This window comes from Elephantulus edwardii, unplaced genomic scaffold (genome assembly GCF_000299155.1).
Source record: "Elephantulus edwardii isolate Elephantulus edwardi_28Jun2011 unplaced genomic scaffold, EleEdw1.0 scaffold00054, whole genome shotgun sequence".
NCBI lineage: Eukaryota > Metazoa > Chordata > Mammalia > Macroscelidea > Macroscelididae > Elephantulus > Elephantulus edwardii.
In genome coordinates, this window is record NW_006399804.1 from 4114633 (window position 1) to 4131042 (window position 16410).

Consider the following 16410-nt stretch of genomic DNA (forward strand, 5'->3'; position numbering starts at 1 on the left):
TGATGTACAAATCTTTGTCTCAGTTCTCATTTTCTCAGTTTATTCCAAGCACTGAAATAGCTGCGTCTTATGGAATTCTATGTTCAGCTTTTTGAGGAAATGCCAAGCTGCCTTTCGGTTGTATCATTTTGCACCCTCACCAACAATGTTCCTATCTCTCCACGTCCTCGCAAACATTTATTGCTTGCTGTTCTGTTAAAACTTTGCCACTGCTACTGGAGTGAGATGATATCTCATTGTGTTTTTGATTTGCATCTCTCTTCTTGCTAGTAATTTGGAGCATTTCTTCATGTGTCTGTTGGCCATCCAAATATCACTGAACAGTTTTATGTTTACAAGTCATGTTGATTGTAGTAGATTTCCTTTCTTATGTTTTTGTATGAGGGCACTGATAGTTCATGATAGAATTCTTGTCTTACATGTAGAAGATCTTGGTTTAAGTCCTGTCCAGTGTACCCCATCTACAGCTTGTATTCATCTCTGAATAGATGGCTGTGTGTTGTTACAATACTAAAAGTTTCAGCAGAGCTTTTTGGCTAAGATGAATTAGTTAGAAATATGCCAAAGAATTTACTTAAGACTAAAACAATCTGCTTTTGAAAATTGTGTGTCTTATTTGCCAGCTACACAAGAATGGGCAGTATTTTGTTCTGTAATTGAGGAGGTTGCCATAAGTTCTGGAATAACTCACTATCACCAAACTACAGCCTCTTTTTCTAATTTTGGTGTTATGGTAATGTTTGCCTAATAATGAATTAGGATATGTTCCCTCTGTTTCTTCTATCTGGAAGAGACTATAGAAAATTACTATAATTTCTTCCTGAAATACTTGTCAGAAAATATGTTTCTGGACTCTCTGGTTCTATGTTCCTCAGACATGCTTTGTACTTGAAACCGAACTCATTCCTGTGGATCATTTTTCAGCTGCTATTTAAACTGGATAAATAACAGCAAGGAGATGTACTCACACCTTAGAACAATCAATCATACAAGATTATAAGGGCAGTATATGCTTAGGGAAAAAACTAAGAGGGTGGGAAGGGATAAAAAGAAGGATGATAAAATAAAAAGAATCAGAGTATAAAATTAGGAAAAGTAATGGTATCTTTGGGGTATATCCCCAGTAGTGGAATTGCTGGGTCAAATGGTATCTCTGTTTGCAACTTTTTGAGAAAGTGCTATAGTGCCTTCCACAGTGGTTGCACCATTTTACACTTCCACCAACAGTGAATAAGGGTTCCAGTTTCTCCACAACTTCACCAGCATTTGTTGCTTGCTGTTCTGTTAAACTTTGCTATTTTTACTGGGGTGAGATGATATCTCATAGTTATTTTGATTTACATCTCTCTTAGAGCTAGGGATTTTGAACATTTCTCCATGTGCTTTACTATGGTGCATTAAAAACCAAGAAACTCATGCAGTATTATTAAAAATGGGTGACCCTGGAGGACATTATGCTGAGTGAAGTATCTCAGTGACAAAAGCACAAATAATGCATGGTGCCACTGTCATGGTACAGGACTGACATCGGAATTGGGGGAGACTGAGAAAGATGAGATAAATAATGTATACTGCATTGAAACAGATGAGGGAGAAAACTGTTTAAAAGGGAAATGTGACTAGGTATTTTTGTCATGACAGGAGTCCAGAATGAAGGCTGCATATTGGAGTGGACTTGGGAGGGGGAGGGATTGTAAAACAATGAAAGAATTTTATTTTTCAAAGAGGGGAGTGTACTGGTGGGGAGAAAAGTGCAACAATGAATGAATGGAAATCCAAAGTCTCTGTAAATTTTCATTGAAATTAGTAATAAAAATATTTTTAAAAAAGGAAAAGTACTTTTTCAATGCAAGTACTTGAATATCAAACAAAATCTGTAGGAATGACTGGAAAACTAACTGTTCTGTTAAATCACTAACACAATTTAAGAAGAAAATGAAATACCATTTTTCTGAAATACTTGTTGTTATGTGCCATAGAGTCACTTGCTACTCATAGCGACCCTATGTACAAGAGCCCTAAACACTGTTCTGTCCTGTGTCAACTTAGCCATCTCAAACACACTCATTCCCACCACTCCAGTCACAGAATTGATCCATCTCATCGAAGATCTTCCTCTACTGTACCACTCCTCCACTCTGCCAAACATGATGTCCCTGTCCAGGGACCAGTCCCTCCTTGCAACATGCCCAAAATATGTCAGATAAAGCTTTAGAATCCTTGACTCCAAGGAGCCTTCTGGGTTCACCTTCTGCAGGACAAACCTGTTTGTTCTCCTAGCAGTCCATGGTATATTCAACATTCTTCTCCAACACCACAGCTCAAAGGCATCAATTCTCTTTCTATCATCTCTATTTACTGTCCAACTCTTCTGATGCATAGCACGTAATTGCGAAGACTATAGCCCGGATCACGCGCACCTTAGTCTCCAGTTTGACGTCATTGCTCTTCAGTACTCTTGAGAAGTCCCTCACAGATGCCTTTCCCAGTGCCATTTGTCTCTTGAGTTCCTGGCTGCTGTTACCAAGAGTGTTGGCTGTGGAGCCAAGTAAACGAAAACTGTTAACTATCTCAATCTCTTCACCATCCATACTGATGCTGCCAGTTGGCCCAGTGGTGAGATCTTTGTTTTCTTGATGTGGAGCTTCAATCCATATAGGAGGCTGCAGTCCTTGACCCTCTGCAGCAAGCGCTTCAGGTCTTCCTCAGTTTCAGCAAGCAGGGTTGTGTCATCTGCATAATGCAGGTTGTTGATGACTCTTCCACCAATCCTGATGCCACATTCCTCCTATCACAGCCCAGCGTCTCAGATGATCTGTTCTGCATACAGATTGAAAAGGTATGGAGACAGAATACAACCCTAATGGACCCCCTTCTTGATTTTGAACTGTGTATTGTCTCCTTGCTCTGTTCTGACGCCTGCCTTTTGGTCCCAGTATAGGTTTCGCATTAGCACAATCAAATGTTCTGGGATTCTCATTCTTCTCGGAGTCATCCACAGCTTGTTGTGATCTACACAGTCAAAAGCCTTTGCATAGTTAATGAAGCACAGATAGACATTTCTTTTGGTATTCATTGCTTTCTGCCAAGATCCATCTAACATTTGCCATAATATCCCTAGTACCACGACCTCTTCTAAATCCAACCTGCACATGTGGCAGTTCTCTGTTGACATATTGTTCCAAACGGTTTGGATCATTTTCAGCAGAATCTTGCTTGCATGTGATACTAATGATATTGTTCAATAATTTCTGCACTCTGTTGGGTCACCTTTCTTTGGAATGGGAACAAGTATCGATCTTTTCCAGTGAGCCAGACAGCCGGCTGTCCTCCAGATTTTTTGGCACAACTTAGTAAGTAAACACATCCAGGGCAGTGTCTGTCTGTTGAAATATGTCAATTGGTATGCTGTCAACTCCTGGAGCCTTGTTTTTTGTCATTTCCTTCAGAGCAATTTGAACTTCCTCCTTCATCACAATAGTCTCTTATATGTTATTTTATGAAATTCTGTGTCAGCCAATTTCTTCTGATACAGTGACTCGGTGTACTCCTTCCACCTTCTCTTGATACTTCCTAGATGAATTTAATATGTATTCTGTTTTGGATATTAATTGTTGATTCTGTTTTTCCACGTACAGATTTTGATTATTTGAATTTCATCTAAGGTACTAAATTGACAGACTTGGTTTTCTTCTCAATATTCCTTTACTTTTGTGTTATTAATCTATGGAAGTCTTTTCTCCAAGTTTTTGTTAAGGGTGAAGTTTTATTTTTAAAATTTTTAATTTTTAAAATTAATTTTAATGAATGGTTACAGAGACTTTGGATTATCATTCATTCATTGTTCCACTTTTCTCTCTGCCCACCTCTCCCTCCAGTGTGCTCTTCTCTTTGAAAAGTAAAAGAAAAATTATTTTATTGTTATGCAATCCCTCCCGCCCACCCCAGTTCACTTCAGTATGCAGCCTTCATTCTGGACTCCTGTCATGACAATAATACCTAGTCTATATCCCTTTTAAATAGTTCTCTCCCTCATCTGTTTCAATGCAGTATACATTGTTTATTCCCTCTTTCTCAGTCACCTCTCAATCCCAATGTCAGTCCTGTTTTACAACCGTGGCACTATTTGTCCTTTTGTGACTGAGATGTTTCACTCAGTATTATATCTTCCAGGATCACCCATTTTGTATATTTCATGAGTTCCTTGTTTTTCAATACAGCGTAGTATTTCATTGTGTGAATATACTACAGCTTCTCTATCCATTCGTTTGTTGATGGGCACTTACTTGAGTTGTTTTCAGCTCTTTGCTATAGTGAACAAAGCTACCATATACATGTGTGTGCATATATCTGCTTGGGTGGTGGTTATGGTTTCTTCAGGGTATATTCCCAGGAGTGGAATTGCAGGGTCAAATGGTATTTCTATTTGCAATGTTTTGAGAAAGCACCATACCGCCTTCCACAGTGGTTGCACCATTTTATACTCCCACCAACAATGAAAAAGTGTAACAGTTTCTCTGCAGCCTTGCCAGCAGATGATGTTTGCTGTTCTGTTAAATTTTGCTATTCTTACTGGGGTGAGATAATATGAGATAGTTGTTTTGTGAAGTTTTATTTTTAAATGGAATATATTTAGTTACCATTCTAAAATTAATTGGTATTTCACAACATTATGCGGTTAAATTTTTTAAAATTTAATTTGACTTTCTTGGGTTATTTGTTTTATCAATTTTTTTTTTGGTGAAAATTGACATAATCTATCAGCCCTTCTTTTAGTAATTTTTATACATATTTTCCATTTACTATAAAATGAAAAAGAAACAATGTGGGGATCTCCAAGCTGGCCTCTACTAACTCCACAAAGGGTAACTGCCCCCATCAGTAGCACCCACAGTGTAAAACTGATCCTCATAAACATGGTGCCCCAATGCTTCCCCGCTAATTTACTAATGACTGTCAGAAATTGATGGGAGATAACCATAAGACTTGACAGAATCTTTTTTTTACTCATAGTTATGGGGTTTATTTGGGAATGTTTCTGGGGTTGGGGAAAAGCAAATGATATCACACAGTGAAAGTGAAAGTTTAGTAAACTGATCAGTCAAGACAGTCTGGTTAGCTTCCTCTCTGTCTCTCTCTCTCTCTCTCTCTCATGTTAGTCTCACAGCTGTTGATGATGTTAAAGATTTATGCCACCTGATTTTTTGTGGTCAGGTCAGCGGCAATGAATGTTGTTGGTATGTGCCGTTGAGTCACTTGTGACTCATAGTGACCCTATTTATAAGAGCCTGAAACACTGTTCTTTCCTGTGCCAACCTCATTGTCTCTGACACACCTGCTCCCATTACCCCCAACACTGAATCAGTCCGTCTCATTTAGAGTCTTCCTCTCCTGCGCTGTCCCTCCACTCTCCCAAACATAATGTCCCTCTCCAAGGACTGGTCCCTTCTCACACATGACCAAAGTATGTCAGAAGAAGCTTCAGAATACTTGCCGCCTCCAAGGAGCAACCCGGCTTCAACCTCTTCAGGACAAACCAGTTTGTTCTTTAGCAGTCCACAGTGTATTCAACACTGTTCGCCAGCACCGCAACTCAAAGGCATCAATTCTCTTTCTATCATCCCTAGTCAATGCCCAGTTCTCTGATGCATAGCATGCAGTTGCGAAGACTATAGCTTGGGGCACATCTTAGTCTCCAGCCTGATGTCCTTGCTCTTGAATACTCTGGAGAGATCCTTAACAGCTGACTATCTCAATGCAGTTCATCTCTTGATTTCCTAGCTGCTGGTTTCAGAGTGTTGACTGTGGAGCCAACCAAACTAAAACTCTTAACTATCTCAATTTCTTCATCATCCACACTGATGCTGTCAATTTTCCCAGTGGTGTGAATCTTTGGTTTCTTGATGTTGAAGGCTGCAGTCCTTAACCCTCTTCAAGCACTTCAGTCTTCCTCAGTTTCGGCAAGCAGGGTTGTGTCATCTGCATAACGTAGGTCGTTGATGAATCTTCCACCAATCCTAATGCCACATTCTTCCTCATACAGCCCAGAGTCCCTGTTCTGCATACAGATTGAAAAGGTATGGAGGCAGAATACATCCCTGGTGGATACCCTTCAAAATTTTGAACCATGCAGTATCTCCTTGCTCTGTTCTCACAGTTTCCTCTTCGTTTAAGTATAGGTTTTGCATAATACAGTCAAATGTTCTGGGATTCCTATTCTTCTCAGAGTCAGCCACAGTTTGTTGTTATCCACACAGTTAAAAGCCTTTGCATAGTCAATGAAATACACAAATTCTTCTGGTATTCTCTACTTTTTGCCAAAATACGTCTAACATTAGCTATGAGTAGAAAAGGAATTTAGGCTTGCTATGGCGTGGTGGAGACATGTGGGCCTGAGTACTGCGGCTGGGCTCTTGGTCCCCACTAGGTGGTTGCCGGTGTTATACCTCCAAGGGTGTCGTTCAGGGAAGTACCAGGTCGCGTTCGAGGTGATACGACACCTGCAGTGTCTGGTGCTGGTGGACTGGCAGCCATGAATCCATGGCGCTGCTAGAGAATGCCATCATCTTTGCTGACTTGTATCAGAGACATGGACACAGAAGGGGTCGAGTCCATGGAGTCGCTGTTGGATGACAGATGTTTTGGCTTCTATCTGAAAGGTTGGCAGGTCTGATGAGGTGATAGAAGGCCACTGTACTCAAGAAATACTACAAAACTCCCATCAGGTTGTGGAAGAGTATTTTGTGGCCCCTCCAGGTAATATATATTCAAGCAAAGCTGTATGGGCAATAGCCTTCTCAAGAAGGATGATTTCAAGAAGGACCTGAAACACCCAGCAATATGCATCACTTCTTCAGTCAGCTGACAAAAATGGATGGGTTAGGTGTTTCAGTAACTGGCTCTGCTGAAGGCAAAACTAGTTTAGATCTGGGCAAACGGAAGTAATTCCTGTTGCTTGTGACGTAAAATGTCTTGCTTGCTTTGGAGGAAACAAAGACCATGGTCCCTTACAGATCTATTCAGCTGGACCTTCTTTACCGCACCTGCAAAACAGCTGTTGTCTGAAACATCCTTTTTCTGCTTATGTAACTAGTAAGTTGGAGCATTTGATCAGTGTTTGACAACTGGAATTCACATTTTAAGTTTTCTTCTTTAACCTGAGTAGCAGTTAAAAGTCTCTTCAATGTAGACTCTGGTGACTATCTGAAGAGGGACACTATACACATTTAAGTTTCTCTTTCTGAAGAACTAATGCCTGTGACAAGGTAGGGTCCCCTTCCAGCTGCAGCTCCTTTTAATTCTTCCCATTCCCTATCTTTAATGTTTCCTTTGCCTTTGTGGAAGCTTACAGATTTGGCCTTGAATAATAAGGAAACCTTGAACTTGCCCTTGGGATTCAAAGTCTCAAACCACCACCAGACCAACTATCTTGAATCCCATTAAAAAAAAGCTCCCCTTTCCTATTTCTTGAATATTTTAACTACGTATCTTTCAAAGTCAGAGTACCTGTTTGGTGCTGCCTGTTTGCTTAGGGACAACCACACATGGGAATAACTAAACATTTAAAATATGTTTCTAAACAGAATGGGCCAACCCAGTCACAGTTACTGATGATCTCCTTAGCAGAGTAACTCAGAAAGACATGGCACTGATTTCTTCCTATAATCAGGGGTGGGAAATAAATATACAACTTGTTTCTGAGCCAAAACCACAAACTCAGTAGTTTAGAATATTTCACTATTGGTCTTTATTTTTCTTTAAGAAAAAAAAAGAGAGAAAAAATTTTCCAAGACTAAATCACCAAACTGCAATGTTGATTCTGAGCCCAAAGCATCTCCGTTCACACTAAAAAAAAAGAAGCTGTTTCCATTAGGGGCAAAAAAGGCAATTAAAAACCCCTCATAACACAATGACAGTGCTTGCATTTTTTTAAACTGTCAGTATTCTATATTCTGTTTTGGTAGGTCTTTTCCCATTGATATATTTTTTGGCTCTACTTCCCATTAATCTGTAATCTGTCTTTACTCTTCTTGCCCTCTTATCTTTGCTTTAAGGTAACAGTTGTCCATTCATTCTCACACAGATGATACCCCCACCCCTCTCCCTACATGATTTTTTAAAAGGAGCACTGTACTCAAAGATGTTATATTTTCCTTTTAATTTTTACTGTGAAAATATGCAGAGCAGGTCCAACTATTCCTGTGTAGTTTGACATGGATTATATTCTGCACACTTATCTATATTAGCACTCTTCTTCCTGTCTCTGTCTCCCTGTGGATCTTGTTTCCATTCTTTCTTTTATTCTCTTCTGTGTTTTATCCTTGTGCAAATGTTGCTCTTGTGATCTTGTATAGTTGATTGTTCTACAGGATAACCTCCTTCAGTGTTTATTATTCATGATGAATATCTGTGGTGTTTGTCTGAAAATTATGTCACAAGGGCCAATCTGTTATTTAAAGGAAAAGTGGCCTTTAGGGCTCTTATATTTGCTCCTGAGGTTATCTTTATTGGAGATACTTCTTTTCTGTACTTTTCAGTTTCGGTATTTGCCTGTCTTTTGTTATCTCTTGCTGCTTTAGCAGTAATGCCATAAGTGGATTGCTGTAACAAATTTTTTGTCTCACGGAAAGATAGAGGTCTGAATTCACAAATGCCAGTTTTAAGGGAAGATCTTTTCTGTCAGTTCCATATGAAAAGAGCTTTGTCTTTTTTAATCATCTGTAGGATTGACATGCATGGAATTTTACATTTGTGTTGTTTTTAACATTTTCCTGATTCTAGGATATTATCATTCAGGAATTCTACTACATATAAAGATGTATCCTGCTCATGACTCTTCCTTCTTGATAGTACTGAAGTCTTTCCCCCATCCCATTTCTGCAGGCTCCCCCCCCCTTTTCCCCCCTTTCTTGTTGTATACCATCGAATCAGATCAGATTGGCACAGGAGGAGATTGCCTCTCCTGCTCCAGTGGAGCATCTGGTGGATTTGAACCGCATTCTTTCAGCATTGTAGTGCAGCTAGCTTCTTGCTATTAGGCCACTAGAGTGTGGTTCTGCAGGCTTTTAAAATTTTCTCCCTCCACCTTTTAAAAAGTAGGCTTAATATTTTAATGAACTCAGTTATATAGGAAAGTCATTTAAATACATATTTTTCGTTAAGTTAATCATTATAAAAAACTGTGAAAATACAGACAATAGTTCTATGAAATGAAAAGCATATCATGGGAAATTTTCTTCAGTTTTCCATCTTAGTAACGGATGATATTACAAAGGCTCGTGTGCTGTCATCATGTTCATATGTTCTCTTTAAGAAGGTATCTGTGAGTCTTAAGCCAGGCATGCTTTACAGTCTTTGTACTGAAGACAGTAGAGTAAGGGCAAGACAGAGAGAGGAACTTGGACATAGTTTTCCAAGGTGCCTTCCTGAGATGCCACACCAGTGGATAGTATTGGTATTGGACATTTCCAAAACTAGATCCTTGGTCCTTTGACTTCAGTTTGTTATTTTACAGGTTATATGAAAAAGTTCTTCTAGGTTTACAGTATTTGGGATTACCTTAAAAGACAGCCTCCATAACCTAGAGACATTCTTTGAAGCTGGCTGATCTGTACCTTCCTTTTTCACCTGGATTTGTTTTTCACATTGTATTCAATTTTCTAATGACTATTACTTTTTTAAAGATGGCCCTATTTTCTACAAACTATTTCTTGGGTTTTAGATGCCCTTGAACCAAATATAAATATGCGTTTTCCAGCTTGGCTGACAGAATTTAATTCTGCTACATAGTGCATTATAGATGGTTCCAAGGAAACTTTCTCCATTAAGATTCAGTGAGTTTGTAATATTTGGAATTTGGCATTGGAGAAGTAGGTCATCGGTAAAGTTTTAATTTTCACATCCAGTAGTTTGAGAACCCGAAACTTGAGGAATTTTCCAGAATACGTCTTTTCTTTAGTCTCAGTTGTATAACTGAGGGTACACACCAATATGTGTGCTCCAGTTTCCTTTTGTTCATGGTATGTGGCATCATCAAGACAACAATCAGGTTTAAGTTCAGCCACTGCAGCAAAGATTTAAATGCTGAGAACTTAAATGTTGAAGATCAACTTTTACCAGTGTATCTTTTACAACGTGATTGCTGTCATCATGAACGCTGATAACATAATCTCACCCAAATATATGTTCCCAAAATTCTGTGGTGAAATCAACATTTCTTTTGACATTAAAATTTCTACATCATTTACAGTTGAAGGATCATCTTTCATGAGGTGGCTAAAGAAATCTCCAGGTAAGTCTTAATTGTCACACATTACTGGATTATTGGTAAATGAAGTAGGCTTAGTCAACATCTTCACTTTCAATGCCTGTAGATGTTTTGTTTAGGGGAGGATTCACTTCCATCTTGATTTGACACTTTGGACCTTTTAAAATATCTTTTGTATCTTAAAATAAGACTCAAGGCAAAACCTAATCCTGTCTACTACATCTTGTTTTATTAGAAAAATGGTAAATAATCTGCTATTTATAATGAAATATGCCAAGAGCTAGAGTCAGAAAATCAAAAGGGAAGAACTAGCTTGGCATTTCCCAAGTTAAGAGAACTGAAGAACAAATTTAAGCCTTGAGTTGCAAAACTCAGAGATGTTATGGGCAAAATCTTGAATGATCCAGGGAGCATGAAAAGATGATGAATGGATGGATGGCCAACAAGTACATGAAGAAATGTTCAAAATCCCTAGCTCTAAGAGAGATGCAAATCAAAAGAACTATGAAATACCATGTCACCCCAGTAAGAATAGCAAAATTTAACAGAGCAGCAAACAACAAATGCTGGCGAGGTTGCAGGGAAACTGGAACCCTTATTCACTGTTGGTGGGAATGTAAAATGGTGCAGCCACTATGGAAGGCTGTATGGTGCTTTCTCAAAAAGTTGCAAATAGAAATACCATTTGACCAAGCAATTCCAGTGCTGGGAATTTACCCTGAAGAAACCATAACTATCATCCAAGCACACATATGCGCATCCATGTTTATTGAGGCTTTGTTTGCAATAACAGAGAACTGGAAACAACCCAAGTACCCATCAACAAACGAATGGCTAGAGAAGCTGTGGTATATCCACACAATGGAATACTATACTGCATTGAAAAACAAGGAACTCATGAAATATTATTCAAAATGGATGACCCTGGAGGACATTATGCAGAGTGTAATATCTCAGTCACAAAAGGACAGATAACTGCATAGTGCCACTGTTGTAAAACGAACCAACATCATGGTTGAGGGAAGATAAAAAAGGAGGCAAGGAATGATGTATATTGCATTGAAACAGATGAGGGAGAGAACTGTTTAAAAGGGACATATGAGTGGGTATTCTTGTCATTACAGAAGTCCAGAGTGAAGACTGCTTAGTGAAGTGGACTTGGTTGGGTATGGACTGTATGACAATGGAATAGTTTTTCTTTTTAAGGAGAAGAGTGAATTGGGACAGAGGGGTTAGGTGGGGAGAAAAGTGCAACAATGAATGACTGGAAACCCTCAGTCTCTGTAAACTTCCATGAAAATGAATAAAATTTTAAAAAATTTAAAAAAAAAAAATTGATGGAATACACAGAGTCACAATACCAAGAAGAATGTACTGACATGGAACCATTTCAGAAAGTACCATATGATCAAGAACAGTGTTAATAAAGGAAGAAAAATACAAGCTGTTGTAAAGATATTGGCAAGAAATACGGCCTCAGGAATTGAATTGATGGAATATCAAATATTCCAACAGATACAACCTTGGATGAGCTCACCAGGTTGTGCCAAGAAATCTGGAGGACATCTACCTGACAACTGACTGGAAAAGATTCATATTTATTACCATTCCTAAAAAAAGATGGAATTTATCGAACAGTATGAAGGCTGAGTGGTACTAGCTAATGTTAGATGGATCGTGGCTCAAAGCAGACAGTACCAGAGAAATGTCTGTGTTTCATTGTGCAAAGGCATGTGACTGTAAGAATCACAACAAACTGTGGCTATCTCTGAGAAGAATGGGAATCCAAAAACACTTGCTTGTGCTTATGCCAAACCTATATTTGAACCAGGAAGCAGTCATCAGAACAGAGCAAGGAAACACTGCATGTTTCAGGAAAAGTGTACCCCAGGGATGTCTCCATACCTTTTCAAGTTATGCGGAAAAGATCAGCCTGGAAGCTGGGCTCTATGAGGAGGTATGTGGCATCAGAATTGGAGGAAGACTCAACAATCTGCCCTGTGCAGATGACACAACCCTACTTGCTGAAACTGAGGAAGACCTGAAGTGCTTGCTGCAGAATGTTAAGGACTGCAGCCTTAAATATGGATTGAAGGGAGCTCTGGTGGTCTCGTGGCAAGAAGCTGCACTGCAATCCTAGAGGTACTTGGTTCAAATCCACCAGGTGCTCTGCTGGAGAAGGAGGAGCAATCTCCTCCTGTATCAGTCAGATCTGATTTGACTGTAGATACATGCAAAATAATAAAATTAAATAAACAACAACAAACAAACCAACCCACAAAAAACTCCTTAAAAAATATGGATTGAAGACCAATGTCAAGAAAAACCGAGATTCTTACCACTGGGATGATTGGCAGCGTCATGATAGACGATGAAGAGATTAAGATTGTTAACAGCTTTAGTTTGCTTTTCTCCACAATCAACACTTTTGGTAACAGTAGCCAGTAGCATTCAGAAAGCTAGACAATGACGAGGGATATTAGAAGGAGAATTGATGCGTTTGAGCTGTGGTGCTGGAGAAGAGTATTGAATATATCATGGACTGTTAGGAGAACAAACTGGTTCATCCTAGAAAGGGTGAGACCAGGATGGTCCTTGGAGGCAAGGATTCTGAAGCTACATCTGACATACTTTGGGAAGGTTGCAAGGAGGGACCAGTCCTTGGAGAGGGACATCATGCTTGGGAGGTTGGAGGGACAGCGCAGGAGAGGGAGACCTTTGATGAGATGGACTGATTCAGTGACTGGGTAATGGGGGTAGGTATATCATAGACAGTAAGATTGGCATAGAATAGAACAGGGTTTAGGGCTGCTGTACATAGCATAACTATGAGTCGCAGGCATCTTGACAGCACATAGAAACAACAACAACAGCAGCATCAGCAATAACAGATACAAGCAAAATCTTGCTGAATATTATTCAGAACGAGCTAGAAAAGTACATCAGCAGAGAACTGACAGAAATACAAGACAGATTTAGAATAGGCTGTGGCACTAGGGATATCATTGCAAATATCATATGAATCTTTGCTGAAGGCAGAGAACACCCGAAAAACATCTACTTGTATTTTATTGACTATGCAAAGGCATAGGATCGCAACAGATTGTGGCTAACATTGGGAAGAATGAGAATTCTAGAACGCTTATTTTATTTTTTTTTTATGTGAAACCTATACCTAAGACCAAGAATCTGTTGTCTGAATAGCTGTGCATCAGGGGTGGATCCTTTCTCCATACCTTTTCAATTTATATTCTCAATAGATCATCTGAGAAGCTGAAATTTATGTCATCAGGATTGGAGGAGGACGCATCATTAACTCACATCATGCAGATGACACAGTTTTACTTGCCGAAAGTGAGGACCTGAAATGTTTACTGCAGAACATCAAGGACTGTGACCTTCAATATCGATTGTATTTCAACATCAAGTAAACAAAAATCTTCACTACTGGGCCAGTAGCATTATGAAAGATGGATAAAGGATTAAAGTTAATGATTTTATCTTACTCAATCCACAATCAACACTTGAGAAAAGAGCAGAAAAATGACATTGGGAGGGAGTGCATAGGGCTGTGAATTTCTCTCTGAAAGGGTCAGAGAGTAAAATAGCACAGCCCCTCACTGCCCCACAGCAGATAAGGAGCATGTAACCCATCTCTATGGTGCCTCTAGAGCCACACCAGCAACAAGAGGTTTATTTATCCATTGTTAAGTCACAGACTTCACTCAAAGTTGTGGTAACGAGAATGAAGTTTTTTAGGGGGAAGTAAGTTGGAGAGTGGGGGAGTCAAAGAATACCAAAAGAATGCCAGTCAATGCAAATCCAGGTTTAATTTAGCAGTCCCAAGCCAGATTAACAGCAAAACACAATTCCTTAATTAGTAGAAGTCCAGGTTTAAGTTGAGCAACACAAATTCAAGAAGCCTCTGTTTTCCTCAATTAGCAGGGTTTATGCCTCAGAGCAGTTGTAATACAACTTCTCCTTCAATCATCTGGCAAGAACAGCAAAAACTTTTAACTGTGGCCTTTATCTCAAGGCTCCTTTAGTTATATCTTGTCACAAATTTCTCTACATCAATGCCACAGTCTTTCTACTGTCATTACTAGGATCTCAGTCTTCCCAGGGTCTTACTCTACTCTTGCTACCCAGGGTGGGAAGCACTCTCTTATCTCACAGCTGCTGATCATTTGCAAGGACAATTGTCTGCAAGTAGGTAGCTGGAGACCAGAAGGGGCTAATGTAATGGCTAAAAAAGCCAACTTTAGTCTAATACCGCAAAATTCTTGGCCCTAGCCATCCAGAAATCAAAAGATGAGTTGCATTGGAGAAATCTGCTATCAAGAAACTGTCCAGAATATTAAAAGAGCAAGGATGTTATTCAAAAGACTAAAGTATGCCTGATTGAAGTTGTTGTCTTCTCAGTTGCTTGGTATGTGTCTCAGAACTGGACAATGACTGAGAATGACAAGAAGAATCGATGCCTTTAGTTGTGTTCGAGAAGAATGTAGAATGAACTCATAAGAGAACAAACAGATCTGTCCCGCAGAAGGTGAAACTATGGGTTGCACAGAGGGCATGGATGTTGAAACTGTGTCTCACATTCTTTGGGCATGCCAGTTGTCAGTTCTTGGAGGAGGACATCCTGCTTGCAAAAGTGGAAGGTCAGTGCAAGACGAGACCGTTAACAAGATAGATTGACATAGTGACTATGGCAATGGAATCAAGTATGTTGGAGATGGTGAGGTTCTCTCAGGATAGGGGAAGGTTCATATTCATTGTTCATAGGGGTGCTGTGAGCTGTAGTTGACTGCATGACACCTAACAACCATAATCCTGCATTAGTATTTACAGTACATGGTATAGTTACATATGACCACAAATTGAAGGATAATAAAATATTCCTGGGAATCATGATGTAATAAAATTGACACTTTAAAAAAAAATGTGTCACCCCTGCTCATTCTTTAAAGATGTTTTTAAGGATATAAATTTCTTTGTTGACAGCTGGTTCAGTATTTAAAAATTTTAGCTCCCATTATCTTCTGGCCTTCAAAGTTTGTGAGGAAAATTTGTATTAATCTTATTGAGGATTTTTTACAACAGTTTAGTCCTCTCTCTTTCTTTCTTTTTCTTACTGTGTACTGTTGAATCGGATCCAACTGGCACAGGAGGAGATTGCTCCTCCTCCAGCAGAACATCTGTTGGATTCAAGACAAGTACTTCAGCTTCTTGCCACTAGGCTACCAGAGCGCTCTTCTCTCTTGTTTCTTTCTTTTAATTCTTTAACTTTGGATTTTTGCAAGTTTGAGTATGATGTATCTCATTATGGCACTCATTTAATTTGTCCTACTTAAAGGTTTTTCTTCCCCCCCCCCTTTGTTTATTTTCAAATAAATTTAGCTAATTATGGTATATAGTATGACTTTCCTAACAAAGTGTGCATTTTCAAAAGGGACTACAGTGAAGTCTGAGGAACTTCAAGGCTCTGAAGAATTAGTTGTTACCAGATAGCCCCACAAATCCTAGTCATCTAATTCTCCAATTTATGCTGTCATCTTGGGGCTCTCAGGACTTCCCAGAGCCATCTGGTCAGAAAATATGCATCAAACCCCCACTCAGTAGCTCCCTTCCCCCTTGTTGTGTACTGTTGAGTTGGATCAGACTGGCACAGGAAGAGATTGCACTTCCTTCTCCAGAGGAGCATCTGGTGGATTCGAACCTTACACTTTGGGATTGCAGCGCAGCTTCTTGCCACTAGGCCACCAGATCGCCCTTTAGAGGTTATTTTATTACCTAGATTTGTACCATGTCTTTTGTCAACATGGATCATTTTAAATATCCACATATTTGTGGACTAAAATTCTTTTAAAATAATGATGAAGCATTTGTTTTAGCATCATAATTCTGTTTGATTTTTTTTCTTTCTATACTGTCTGTAGCTCTGCTGTGCTAACAGGTAAGAAGTTTGTTCACAAACCAAAAACTTATGGTTCAAATCTACCAACTGCTTTTATGGAAAAAGAAAAAAGGTCAGTTTCCTCTTCTTTGATTTATGTTGTTGTTGTTGTTATGTGCCATCGAGTCGCCTGTGACTCATAGCGACCCTATGTACAACAGCCCTAAACTCCGCTCTGTCCTGTGCC

General features: G+C 39.3%; 1 protein-coding gene and 2 pseudogenes across 1 annotated transcript in view; 1 reads left to right on the forward strand and 2 right to left on the reverse strand.

The window, feature by feature from the left end:
- The window catches only part of LOC102850704, a 24329-nt pseudogene extending 17787 nt beyond the window's left edge, over positions 1-6542 (reverse strand).
- Positions 1-16410, forward strand: part of MLLT10 (myeloid/lymphoid or mixed-lineage leukemia (trithorax homolog, Drosophila); translocated to, 10) — a 318731-nt gene that overhangs the window by 90019 nt on the left and 212302 nt on the right. The gene's annotated exons all lie outside the window — the stretch shown is intronic.
- Positions 9238-10404, reverse strand: LOC102860363 (annotated as a pseudogene).